Raw genomic sequence first — 13,091 nt, forward strand, 5'->3', positions numbered from 1 at the left:
TCTCTAGATTTTTTTTCCTTTATACAGTTACACTGACCTTAGCTGCAAGAGCTTTAAGAAAGGTAATATTAAAATCATCGTGCAAATTTTCTTGGGTGGATAGTGTAATATCTTTCAAGTTGTATTTTCCTATATAATGCTTCAAATTGAACCCTCTGAAATCTTATTCTGCTGTACATACTGAAGATTGCTTTCACAGAAGAGTTATATTTAATACTGTATTTAGCTTCCTACTCTAATCTCTGAGTATGTCCATGTTCCCTATGCAAAGAGAATGGCAGATACTCTGGTGTGATGATCACTCTTGGATTCAGGGATTCAGGGTTTCCATTTTTGGCACTACTGCCACGTTTCTGTCACTGGAAGAGGGAAGGAGTTTGCACAAGCAGACAAAACCAGTATTTAATAAATCCCTGTTGACCAATCATTGCTTGGTCTGGCAGGTCATTGGGAAATTTGACCTCTTCACATCCCCCTTCATCCTCTTGCATCCTCGCTGAGTGAGACTGTTGACCCCTAGGAGATCCCACTTGAATAGATAGCTCCCCAAAAGTATTATCTTACTCTGCTACCGTATCACAGTGCTAAGTGCTATACTTTTCTACTTCTCTTTTCACAAACCTCTTGCTTCTGACAGCAGTTGCATCTCCACCACCATTGGGATCTCAGCAGTTAAAAGGACTATCAGCATAAGTGAGAGGCAGTGGTAGTTGCTGCATCTTCTTCACTACTCACAAATCTCTAAGTTTGGAGACAAGTGTGTTGCAGCTAGATTTGTAGTCCCAAGTGCCTGTTGACCAGCGCCTCTGCTTCACCACTTCGTCACAGCAAAACTAAAATAAAGCACGCATCTGTAAAGATCATTCCTTTCTGAAGAGCAGGTTCCCAAGGTGACATGCAGCCTTATCATGTCGTACTAGAGCACAAAGGTAGTCTCTAAATGAAAGATGTAATAGAGAAAACAGATCTTCTAAATATACCCAGAAAGACTGATTCTTCACTGGAGGAAAGATTTAACTTCTCATTACCATTTTTCTTACATGGCAGAAATACACTCAAAATCAAATAATTTTGAAGCATTCATCACCAAAGGGGGGGGAGACAAAAGATGCTTACCAGCACCTCCCACAGTGCTGCTAACTGGGTGTGCACGGAGGTCGAGAGATGATTAATCACAGGGCTGAAAGATCAGGTTTTCATAAGCTGTTTTAGATATCCTTGGTACTTCATCATCAGCTTGGTACTGTGCAGCAGAAAGTCAGGCATCAGAATCCATGCACCCTGAGGTCACTTGCCTCTCATGCCTTGCTGGAGGTAGAACTTTGATTGCTTTTGTTCTTGTAAGTCCTTTGGCAGTTTGTTCAAAATCTGTCACCACATCACTTTCTGTCTGTGACTTCACTTATGCATCTCTCTAGTGATAGCCTCAGAAGTACCCTGTTACGATGCTCCACATTCAGGGTTTTCTGAAGCTTCAGGGAAGTGAGGAGATCCTGCTGCATGCTGGTTTGGGGGGCCAGGAAGGAAGGGAGGGAAAATATACTGCTGTGGCAAAGTGTTATTTACATCGCTTGTTGGTGCTCTGGGTAAGGAACCAAAGTCCTGTCACTGTGATTATGGAGTAGGAAGGAACACAAAAGGAAACAACAGTCCATCTGCCAAGGGTAGAAACTAATATAGAAAGGCACACGGGAGGTTACCGAAATAGCACATGCTACGATCACATCAAGGAGGCACTGAGACTGTATGGTGAACTTGCTGTGGTTTTAGACAGGATACGCTGTGTGCCAGCTTTTGTAGTGTTCTGCACATAAAAGCCTTAAGCATGGCCCTAATAAACTTTGTACAAAATAGCAACTATATTCCCCCCTTTCCCTTGGTCCCACAGTTTGGACCAGACCTAACATGAAGATAAACCAAGCTTTTAAGGGAATCATGAGGGAAGTCTCAGGTAAAATTTGCATCCCACAAAGCAGAATACATGTAGAGAGCTTATCTATAAATAATTTTAAGCTTCAAGCTTTTCCTCTTGGGTTCATTCTTCAGCTACGTAACATGGCTCATAATTAAAGCAAAGCAAAACAAAATTCCACTTGGCATTTGTGCTTCACCCTCATAACAAGAAAAAGAGGTTCTCAGCCTCATGGAAGTCTCATTTATTTGTGCTTGAAGCTACACCATGCAGGGCAATAGGTTCAAATATAAAGCTGCTTTTATTTCAGACGTATCTTTCATGAACACCATTTTCCAGTGCATCTAACAAGAGACTCATTCCATAAGAGTACTTAATTAAAACTGGGTGAATGTATATTGACTGGAAATCAATTTCTTTTTTGCTTCAGACTCTTTATGAGCAAGTACTCATTTCTATTAACGTATTCCTTAATGGAAGGTATTTGCCAACTAGTTTGGACATACTATTTTTGATGCCAAACTGTTCCATTTTGTCTGCTTGCTCTTCATGGTTCATAATTAGTCCTAAGTTACCAGACAATATTTGTGCTTCTTGATTCAATATATGAAACTTTTTAAACAAAAGATGACAAAACAATACCAAATACTGAATTAATGAATAACAAACACCACACTCCTGGTAAGAACCGTTTGATGAAAAATCACCTACACCAAGGAATCATGAATCATCCAGAACTCATGAACATTTTCAAGAGTATCTGGCAGTTGTTACAAACAACAAATAATACAGCTAAAGAACAGCCGCAGAATGAAGCAAGCTTGTTTATTCAGAATTGTGTTGACGAACCTGTATTTCCTTTATCCAGTATTTATTGCCCCATAAAGATCTTCCTCCCCACTGCTACAAAAAGTTTTGAAGCATCTTCTTTCCTCTCACTCTGGCCTCAGACAATTACAAACAGCAGACGGTGTTGAGCCTAGCACAACACAATTATTCAGAATCTGCTTTTATGTTACATGAATAATGTGGTACAGGTCTTCCCAGAAATGTGCACTTTCTTTACTGAGGTGATGAGTGAGTCTGGCTGCTACCTCAGCAACCTGCTAGTTACAATTTAAATAATCTGCTATTTACATCAAGGGTCCTGCCTAGCAGTCTGATGAAAATACTTTTGATTGTATTGGGAACTTGAAGAAGGAGGCATGCAACTCCAGTGCCTGTTGTCTCCTCTTTACTTCACCTTTACCTTCTGTTTCACAATATCTGGTTGTCCTTTCTCATAATCTATTAAACTGTAAGAGTGAAGAGACAGAAGCTGCATGTTCTTACAGGGATTTTTGTTTGCTCTTTCTCCAAATTTTTCCTTCTTTTAACAACATAACAGGTTTTTCTGCCCTGAAATTTTGTTTTAGAAATCAGCGATCATAAGAATACATAAAAACATAAGAAAACCCATACTGAGTTAGATAAAAGGTCTGTGTAGCCTAGGCACCTGCCTCCCATCATATGCTAATAGCTCATGCCCAAGGAAGAATTAAGAGAGGCACATAGCAACACTGGCCCGGCAACCTCTCCTAACCTCAGGTGCCACCTGCTTTAAGGGCTTCTTGAAGCAGAGATGGTGCCTTTAATATTTAATAACCTTAATTAGTGTTTCTTCTAGTAACATGTCCAATTCCTTTTCAAACTTTGAGAACTTCAGGGTCCATCGCACCCTATGGCCAGGTGTTCCACAGCTCAACCATGGGCTGTGCCATGGGGCAATTCTCTACTTGGTTTGAACCTGGTCCACGCTAGTTTTATCTGATGTCCTGTAGTCCTTGTATACACAAACCTTTTATTCCTGTAGAAATAAATATTAGCTGACTTTTGTATAACAATATCAGATCACAAAGCATGTTGTCAGTGAGATCATTGTCATCTCTGTATTATCAAAGACAAACAGACAGTACAAGAATAGGCTGGGCGGAGGTGATAGCAGGGAAGCTGCCCAGTGCTCTAACATGAGGACTGTAACCATCGCTTTTCAGCATTAGTGATGCTTACAGCCAAAGACAGTCTCCCTAACATCGCCTCTCCCCTCAAAGCATACAAATTCCAAACCGTATTCAAATAACAACGTTCATTTATCTGCCCGGGAGGAGGCCAGGTTGTCTTGGGTCCTCTCAGGATGACTCTGGATGTCTGGCAGACTGGAAAGCACAGCAGAAGCACAGTGTGCTCCTTGCAGAGGAGACAGAGCAGAGAGACCTGAGCCCACTTACACACGGGCATGGATCCACCTGTCAAACCCTCTGGGCAGCAAAGCTGATGAAGACCAGATCCTGCACTGCCAGTACGCATTAAGGCATCAGCTATGAAGTAGCCCAGATCCTGAAAAGACTTCCCTAGGTCTGTTCAACTGGGTAAAGGTAACCTGTGCACAGGGCTCATCTATCAGAGCCTGAATACGTGTGAAATCTTCAGGGCTGGGTCGGTATGCCCCTCTGTGTTCAAAGACTGCCAGACATGTCCTCTGACAATATAAAGTAGCAACTAAGGTTTATTCAGCCTCAGATCTGACTGGAAAATTTCCAAGGGTAAGTTTTCCAAAATCTGCAAAGTGCCATTGTTTGAAATGAAACATCTCACAAAACCATAGAGCTGGCTGCAGCATATTCAGGATGCTGTCAATGGCCAGAGCAAAAGAGGTCAAAGCAAGAAACCCCACCACAGAAGAGCTAGTAACCTTATGATTAGGCCACAGGAAAGACCTAGGCATTTGCCCCAGTTCTGAACGGGGGAGGAGGTTTGAACCAGCATTTCCTTAGTAGTGAAATGAAACATCTCACAAAACCATAGAGCTGGCTGCAGCATATTCAGGATGCTGTCAATGGCCAGAGCAAAAGAGGTCAAAGCAAGAAACCCCACCACAGAAGAGCTAGTAACCTTATGATTAGGCCACAGGAAAGACCTAGGCATTTGCCCCAGTTCTGAACGGGGGAGGAGGTTTGAACCAGCATTTCCTTAGTAGATAGAATCAAATTGAACTCCATAGTAGCCATAGTAGCCAGCATATTGCCTGCTCTGTGAACAGAAGCTCCGTTGCTGGCAATTGCTTTTCACAAGATGCTGAGAAGATTTGGCTCAAAAGGACAGCAAGTGGGCCAAGACTGAATAAGAAAATCAGGTAATAACTAGGACATGCATAAAGCCATTCAGGCTGAAATACTTTCCTTATCCTTGGGAAAAAAAAAGACTTTTCTGTGTAGGTTTTAACCAGTTCATTGTAAGCCATCAAAAGAAGATATACCTAAGCAAACATGAGTCATGCCAGTCTTAGTGTTGTATATTAAATAAAACAGTTCCCACTATGTGCACATTGTGCAATATTGCTGAAAAAGTGTCAAGGGATGGACATCCTACCAAGCACCATTATATCCCCTTGATGAGGTGTCTCCTATTTAATTTCTCTAGGATCCTACTGCTGGAAATGTTATTGGTCTGATTAGGCCTGTTTACAAGTTAGCCATTTTCTGCAGATCCAAAGAGGAACATGTTTTGGAAATCTATGATTAAAGCTATTTGCTTTAACTTAGATGTTGATACTACTTGTGATGTAGTGCCTGCCATAATTCTAAGGTATTCCCTGCAGAGATAAATCTGGAGGAAATGAGTATTTTATCCAGAGCTTGCCCTGGAAAATTACAAATGCATAAAAATCAATCTTTGTAGCTTAAACTATATGAACAGTGCGGCATCTTAATTCTATACAGTTGTGTGGAATTTGTTTTTATGTAGATTGCACTTCATCTTGTTAACTACCATCATATAAACAACATCATTAGTATTCTGAAAGATTGTATTAATAAAACAAGTATATAATATTGTGTTGCTTTATCTGTGCTCAGAAATTACTATCATTTTAATTTTATATGGGAGTGCAACTATTGCTGCCATATTACTATACTTGGACCAGATTCTGCTGCTGCCTTGCCCTTGAAAACAATCCACTAGCCTGGCTGCAAATCTCAAAGAAAGGATTTTGCACTTGGACAAACACCGCTTTGGTCAGAAGGAAAGAATAACTAAATTTTTTACTACTGTCTCAGAAGCTAAAAGTCACTTTAGTGCCCAGGCAAGTGCTTCTGCTCTTTGGGGCAGGTGGAACCAGATAAATCAATTGCATAAATTCAGCAGCTTCTCTTAGCTAATTCATATGAGCAAGGTCCATCCCACTAACTGGAAGCTGGAAAATCCTGCTCTATGTCTGCACAGAACTAATTGGTTTGCAGCAATTTTCATGCATTTTTCATTTTAAACAAATCTCTGAAGTCTCATAAATCTAGGTTTGCCATGTTTCTAAAGCTACAGACCTCCCAATTTGTACTCTAATTATGTTTTGTTATTGTTATTATCAGCTTATTCTTGCTATGAATGTTTTTGTATCACTTGAAATTGATGTTAATACTCCCTGACATACAGCCTGACATATATTAAGAATGCAGAAAATGAAATGACAGAACTAATTAAAAATCCATCTGTTCAGTTAATTTAGAGGTGTGCCAAACAGTTCAAATGAGACTTGGTCAGCAGCAAATCACATCCACCTGTACCATTTGCTTAGCTGTTACTGTCCTGAGTAATGTTATTTCCTTAGAAATACCCCTACTATTCAGTTCAGAGACTGCACACTGAGCGGTGAGAGCATGAAAAGCACAGCTATTACTCTTGAACAGAAATACTACACGTAAAAATGTAGTATGAGCCTACTAAATGAAAAAAAGACATACGACAAAATGCTGTATATCATGTTGACTCACTCCATTAATTGTAATGACTGTGCCTCCAAGACACGGAACAATCACATCAGTATTACCTACAGAGATATTGCAGCTCTCTATCCAGGAAAAATTTCCCCCTTAATGTCAATGGTCTGTGCTTTTCTCTCCTGTAAGCCCATCAAAGTTAATAGAGTTGTACCAAGAATACATTTGGTCCCATCTGATTATGGCACACTGAACATGTTATCTTATAGCCTGGCTGCTGTGTTATTGCTTTACATGCAAAACCCATAATAATTCAAAAAGCATTGAACTGGCAAGCTAGGTCTTTTTTCTTTTAAAAAGAAAGGAAAATAAGCATGTCTCAGGCTGGTGAGCAGCAGTCTGTCATGTGGCAGAACTATATTATCACAGATTAGGTATATTTCTTCTGTACCAAAGAAATTTTGCTGGAATAAGAAAAGCATCTGTATGTAAAATAAGCTACTCAGCATTTTCTTCCTGATCATTCTGCAGTCAGCCTCCCTCCAGCACGTACCACTTGGATTTGTATTCCAGACTCCAGAGAAGGCAGTGTGCACGCACTCCCACGCACAGAGGGACTCCCTTAGCTGGTCACTTTGACTTTTGAAAGCTGCAACCAGTGGACAACTTTAAAGAGTTTAAAGCAGACAGCTTCAATGGAAGGCAAAGCAGACAGCAGCCACCTGCTTTTAGCATGAAACTAACAAAATGGACATTAAGGAACAACAAAACAGCAGTTTCAATGACATGAACCAAGTATTTCTCACCAGCAAAAACTTTTGCCATTTCCTGTGCTCAGCATGGTTTCAGGTCAGTAGTTTTATTACTGTTCCCCAACTTCTAATTTTTGTTTACACAGGGTCCTTCTGGTACGCTCAGGAATCTAACAAGCAACGACAAAAGAATAAGCAAGTGCGAAGACCCTGCAAGCTGCAGTAGAGCCAGGAAGGGGAAGCCCACCAGAACCAAGACCTCAGGGTACCAGCTTCCATGGACAGGCATGGAGTCATTCATGGAGCAACTTGCATTTTACCTCCTAAACATGGACATTAGGAAGGACCTTCAAGGATGCACACCCTTCGGCATGCTTTTCTACATTGCTACAATCAAGAGAATGAGTACCTGGTCAAGGAAGCAGCGGGGAAGGGGGAGGCAGAGAGCAGAGCTGGCTGAAGGCCACAGTGTCAGTGTGGGCAGGCACAACCCAGAAGGCCCTGAGGGAGGGATGGAAAAACCCTTTTACTGACAGAGATCTGGGGACTTTAAAACTCATGACGTAGCAATGGCAGGGAAGGCATTAAGAGAAAAGTGAGCAAGAGAGATGAGCAAAAAAAGGCTGGACAAGCTAAAGTAGACAGAGAGATGGGAAGCAGGACCCTAGCAAGGTCCCTGAGTGAGTGAGAACACACCTGCTGGTAATCCTTCAGCTGCAGTGAGAGGATTTCTCTCCTGTTTATTCCAAAATCACTAAGGGGAGGATACATCTCTAGCTATATTAAGCCTGCAAAAGTGTGATGTCCTATTCTATAAAGCTTTTTATTAGGGAGAGGGGCGTTCATTTCAGAAGCATTCACTGAGCAAGGAAGCAACATGCCAGAAACCATATTTCACTAATTCACTGGGTACCGGTTATTGTATGTTCAGCTGATGTCTGGGATAGCAGGAAGCTGGCTATGCACAGAGGTGTAAGAGAGGCTAGAGAGAAATGCCATATTGATCCCAAAATGTGGGATCCGATCAGCACTTTAGTTATCTTCTATTGTCAACAGAAATAATCATTTATCGTCCTGTTCAGTGACAGCAACTCATTGAGAGACAAAAAAAGTCTCACAACTGATTTATCTCTCTCACTAGAATAAATTTAAACTCCAGCAACCAGCTGGGGGGGGCATCACTATTATTGACTAGCAAAAGACAAGTTGCTAAAACTCTAGGTTCCAAAAAAATGTAATGATCTGTCAGTCATCTGAAAAATAGCATCTCAGCTTGCCCTCTGTGTGTAATGTGGCTTTTTGGGATTGAAAGGGACAGATTTACTAGATGCTGCTGCCTTTGGGACCATTTTCTTAGACAGTCCTATGGGAACCTCATCTAAAGTTACAGCTATACCTTGGTGTTTCTGCTCCAAGCCATAGCTCCTACTATATAGTCAACTATCCTTAGGATTTCCGCAGTAAAGGAGATAAGGTTGTGACCGTGAATAATCTTTTCTGGGCTTTCTCTGCACAGTTTTGGGGCAGAGCTGACCCCAGCCTGTTCTTACAGACCCACACCAAGAGCCAGCTGTGAGAGCATATGGCTGGGCTATGGGAGACGTCGTTTTAGAGAAGGGTCTTCACCCCAAGCACTGAAATTCAGAGGTGATTGCTTTAACCACGAGGAAACAGGGAGAGCACTGAGTTTGCACTCTCAATCCCCAGTGTGGAAGATGTCCCTGTTCATATAACATGTTAATGAGCTTGAGCGGAAAAAAACAGACTGATTCTGTTTTGGCTAGTGGGGTAGATCCAGGCTCCCAGCATCTGACCTGGTAAATATTTTGCTCAAAATGGGAGAGCTTCGGTGTTTAGGCTGACTCCAGGCTTTGGAGCTGGAACTAGTGGTAGCTACCAGCCCATCTGACTCTAAAGCTTTGTTAAGGCACAGGAAGGATGGGGAGAAAATGATTTTATATTTTAGAAGGTAAACCAATTAGTAGAGGTATAAGGGCAAGGTGAAAACTCCATTTATAGAAGAGAGGATGGGACAGCTTAGTCAAGATTTAGGTGATGATCACTGAGCTTTATTGAGAAGTATTCAGTTATGTTTCCATGGGACCATCTTCCAAAAAAAATTCTTCCCCCTCCTAAAAAGATAAAATCAGTACGCAATATATGTGCCGCTTTCCCACAGCAATAGCACTTTTAGCATTTCTCACCAATTCTAGGAAAAGATTTGCATGGTGACAAATCTGTAGTGTTTACATCCCCGGGGGGAAAATAGCATGGCATTATGATTTGTGTTAATATTTGGGTTATTTCCAAGTCAAGCATTTGCTTTTTTTTTTTAATGTGGGATAAATTAACTCCAATCAAATCAATAGTATGGGAATTGAATTGTTTTGTTGCTTTCAGTTAACTTACTTGATAACTGTTTTGTAATCTAGAAATCCTGTGTCCGAAATACCTATTATAAAGTTGTGAAGCTGAAGGGCTGCACGCGTAACAGCCCCAGTTTCCAGATTCCTTGAGCTCAGTGTTGTGCAGGGAGTTGATGTCTGACGGAACTTGAATGTTTCACTCATAAAAAAGCAACATCCATATTCACTGCTAGGAAGAGACTCCATTCAGTGAGCCAGTACTCCAGGAAAAAGTTGTCAAAGATTTAGATCTATCCTAGAGCATTCTCTGAGAATATTTCCTGCAATCACAGTTAGGTCAAGGCATCCACATCCATTACCTCATCTGATCTCAAATGCCATTTACAAGGGTTTCCAGGTTTGCATGCCAAGACCATTGAATTCTGACATCCTCTGAAACCCATTTAGAGAAGCCCCAGGTCTGAGGAAGCTGCAACCATCACTATTTTAGCCCAGACAATATTGTTAGATTTATAAAGTGGTTGTAAACCCATGAAACATTCTGAAAAGACAGATTCATGCCAGTTGAGTGAAGAATTGAGCTTGGGGTTTATTTAGCATATTATTCCCTGCAAATTGTTTCAACATTTTTCAAATATCGAGGAAAAGTTATTTTCCCTAAACTGCTGGAAAGTACCTTGCATTTTTGAAGCACAAGTGTACGGTATGCATATCTTTAGCCTTTGTACATTGTTGACATTGCTTCACATTTCTACATGGACTGATATCCAAGTTCCTCATTTTGTCTCTCTATATTTATACTGCACAGTCTAAAAAAATCTTGATGTTACTGTTATTAAATGTTAGATCCAATTTAACATTTACTCTCTGAAACATATTTATAGCAGCAAATAGGTTTTTTCTCTTCATTTATGCAACATTTTGCCTAATGAGCTAAAACTTACTGATTCATTTTATTTTATCGAATGAAGATATTCATATGCAACAAGAGTCATCTTGTTAAAAGGGTAAGCCTGGTAACCAAGATTCACTGAGCCAAGAACTAAAGGCTATGTGCATAGTAGTGTAATTTAGCATTCAGTCAATGGATATATGGTCAAAGCAAGTTACCTATCGCAAAGACAGCAGAGAGTTGTGAGGCAGGAAAAAGAGTGCGCTGCATATTTTGACTTAAACCTTCTTATGTTTCTTTCCTAGCACCTACATTCCTGACTGTAGCACATAGTGTATATTGAATTATAACCACAAAGCTATCGTTTCCTGTTTTAAAAGTCTCTCTCCAATTCTAGTGTCCACTTGTTAAAAAGCATAATGAAAAATTTAGGACAGAGAAGCACAAAAGACCAACTTCAGTATTTCTGAAATATATTCATATCTCAGACCAGAGAAAATGCCCTTCAGTGAAAGAACTCCATCAGTTTATACGATCAGAAAGAAACATAAGATGTGGCTTCACAACACAACCTTACCTCCTTTGCAGGGAAAGAAGAGAGTTAAGGAGGTGGTTCTTAATCAGATGAGAAAGGGCCAATACCTGGAAGCTGATACTCAACAAATTTGTATTTGAACTAAGATGTTCCTTGAAAATTGATCAACTATTGGAACAAATTTCAAGGAGAGGGGACTTCACCCTCACTTGTAATCACTGTCAAGCAGAACATCATTGCTCAGAGGGATGCCTGGAGGCACCCCACAGTGCCCACCACCCTCCTGAGAGCACACAGACCACCTCCACACTACATGCTGCTGCCCTAGAAGCACACCTCAGCATCCTGCTGCTGGGGGGCAGACTCACCTACAACAGTTTCAAAGCACAGGTGGAGCAAATTTCAGCCTGCCACTCAACAAAGCAACGTATCTTTCATCAAACACAAGTTATTCAGCTCAATACAGCGAAGGGAAACTAGACAAAACATAATACTCTGATATTCAGAGGTCAGGCAGCAGGGCTTCCCGTCAGCCTCAGTGCACAGCTAATACCTGCCATATGCTAGCTCTTTCACAGAAGTGTGCCCTGCAGTACAGCAAAATACTTATGTCACCCACCACTTCCATACTGGAGTATTGTCCAAGCATTTCTGGCGCTTCATAAACTATAGCTAAGCAGCAGAAGGGTTATACAGATTTCACAGGCTGCAGAACAGTTGAGTAGCTTGCCCAAAGTCACAGATGTCTAAACAAAGAATTTACAAGAAAGCTTTCTAATCCCAATGTGGAGAAGTCAACCCTAAAACCGCAATGTCCCGATTATAATATAGAAACACTAAACATGCAGAGGGGATGAGCAAGCTAATTCCTTGGGACTCATCTGCTGAAGCTTTCCCTCTGGGTGAATTTCTGCCCAATTCTTTCTGTTCCATAGACTATTTAAGTGGAAGCTGGCATATTTCCAGGCAGAACCTGACTGCAAATGTAGATTTTATTTTTTTTAAAAGGTGATGGAAAATTGGAGCTTGAGAACACTGGGCTAGATCCATAAGGGTGGAAGTTTGCTATAATTGCTGACTTGGAGAGCTAAAACGTAGACAAACTGAAGTCTAAAGCGGGGGCTTTTTCAATTCATTGCAATGTGAAAAAGGCAGTTCGTCTACTGTGCTAAGGAGATATTCAACTCTGTCTCTGCTGCAGTTTGCTTCTTTGCAAAAACCCAGAATAAACCTCACTAACCACGGCCAGGTGCAAATTTTGCACTATCCTGTAACATTTGGGTTCCAGGATTTCACATGATGGAAGGGGAAGACTAACAAAACTTAGATCTTGTTTCCAGCTGTGAGAACGCTGAGTTTAAGTTTGGGCAAGACACTTGAAACACAAGTGTTGGTCCTTGGTAACTAAGCTAGGCTCCTAGGCAGTTTCCTGTGGTTTCAAGGTTAGACCTAAATCTAAACTAACACTGTTAATTTTTGAGAAACACATTATAAAGCTTAAACAGGTTGTGGGTTGGAGCCTCAAATGGTGTTTGCTTAAAGTATTCTGGGATCTTCAGTAAACCGACACCAGGGAAGTGTACCGTATCACTCTTTACTCCCATTTTGGTAATATTTAAGCTTGCATTCATTTTACACTATTTAAAAATATATATCCCCTGATGCTTTTATTGTTAAATATTCAGCCCAACCGAGTATTCCTTAGACAGATAATTGATCATTTTACAGTACTGTGTTTAGATCAGAGAAATTAACAACATCAAATTGCAGCCTAAAGTGATTTATACATTTGAATTCCTGACCATATTCAAGCCTATTACAGGGACAGATTTGATCATCCTCCTGTTTCATTGCTGTAAAAATATGCATTTCATTGTCTTACT

Source organism: Aptenodytes forsteri, unplaced genomic scaffold (genome assembly GCF_000699145.1).
Source record: "Aptenodytes forsteri isolate BGI_AS27 unplaced genomic scaffold, ASM69914v1 Scaffold114, whole genome shotgun sequence".
In the NCBI taxonomy this organism is placed as follows: domain Eukaryota; kingdom Metazoa; phylum Chordata; class Aves; order Sphenisciformes; family Spheniscidae; genus Aptenodytes; species Aptenodytes forsteri.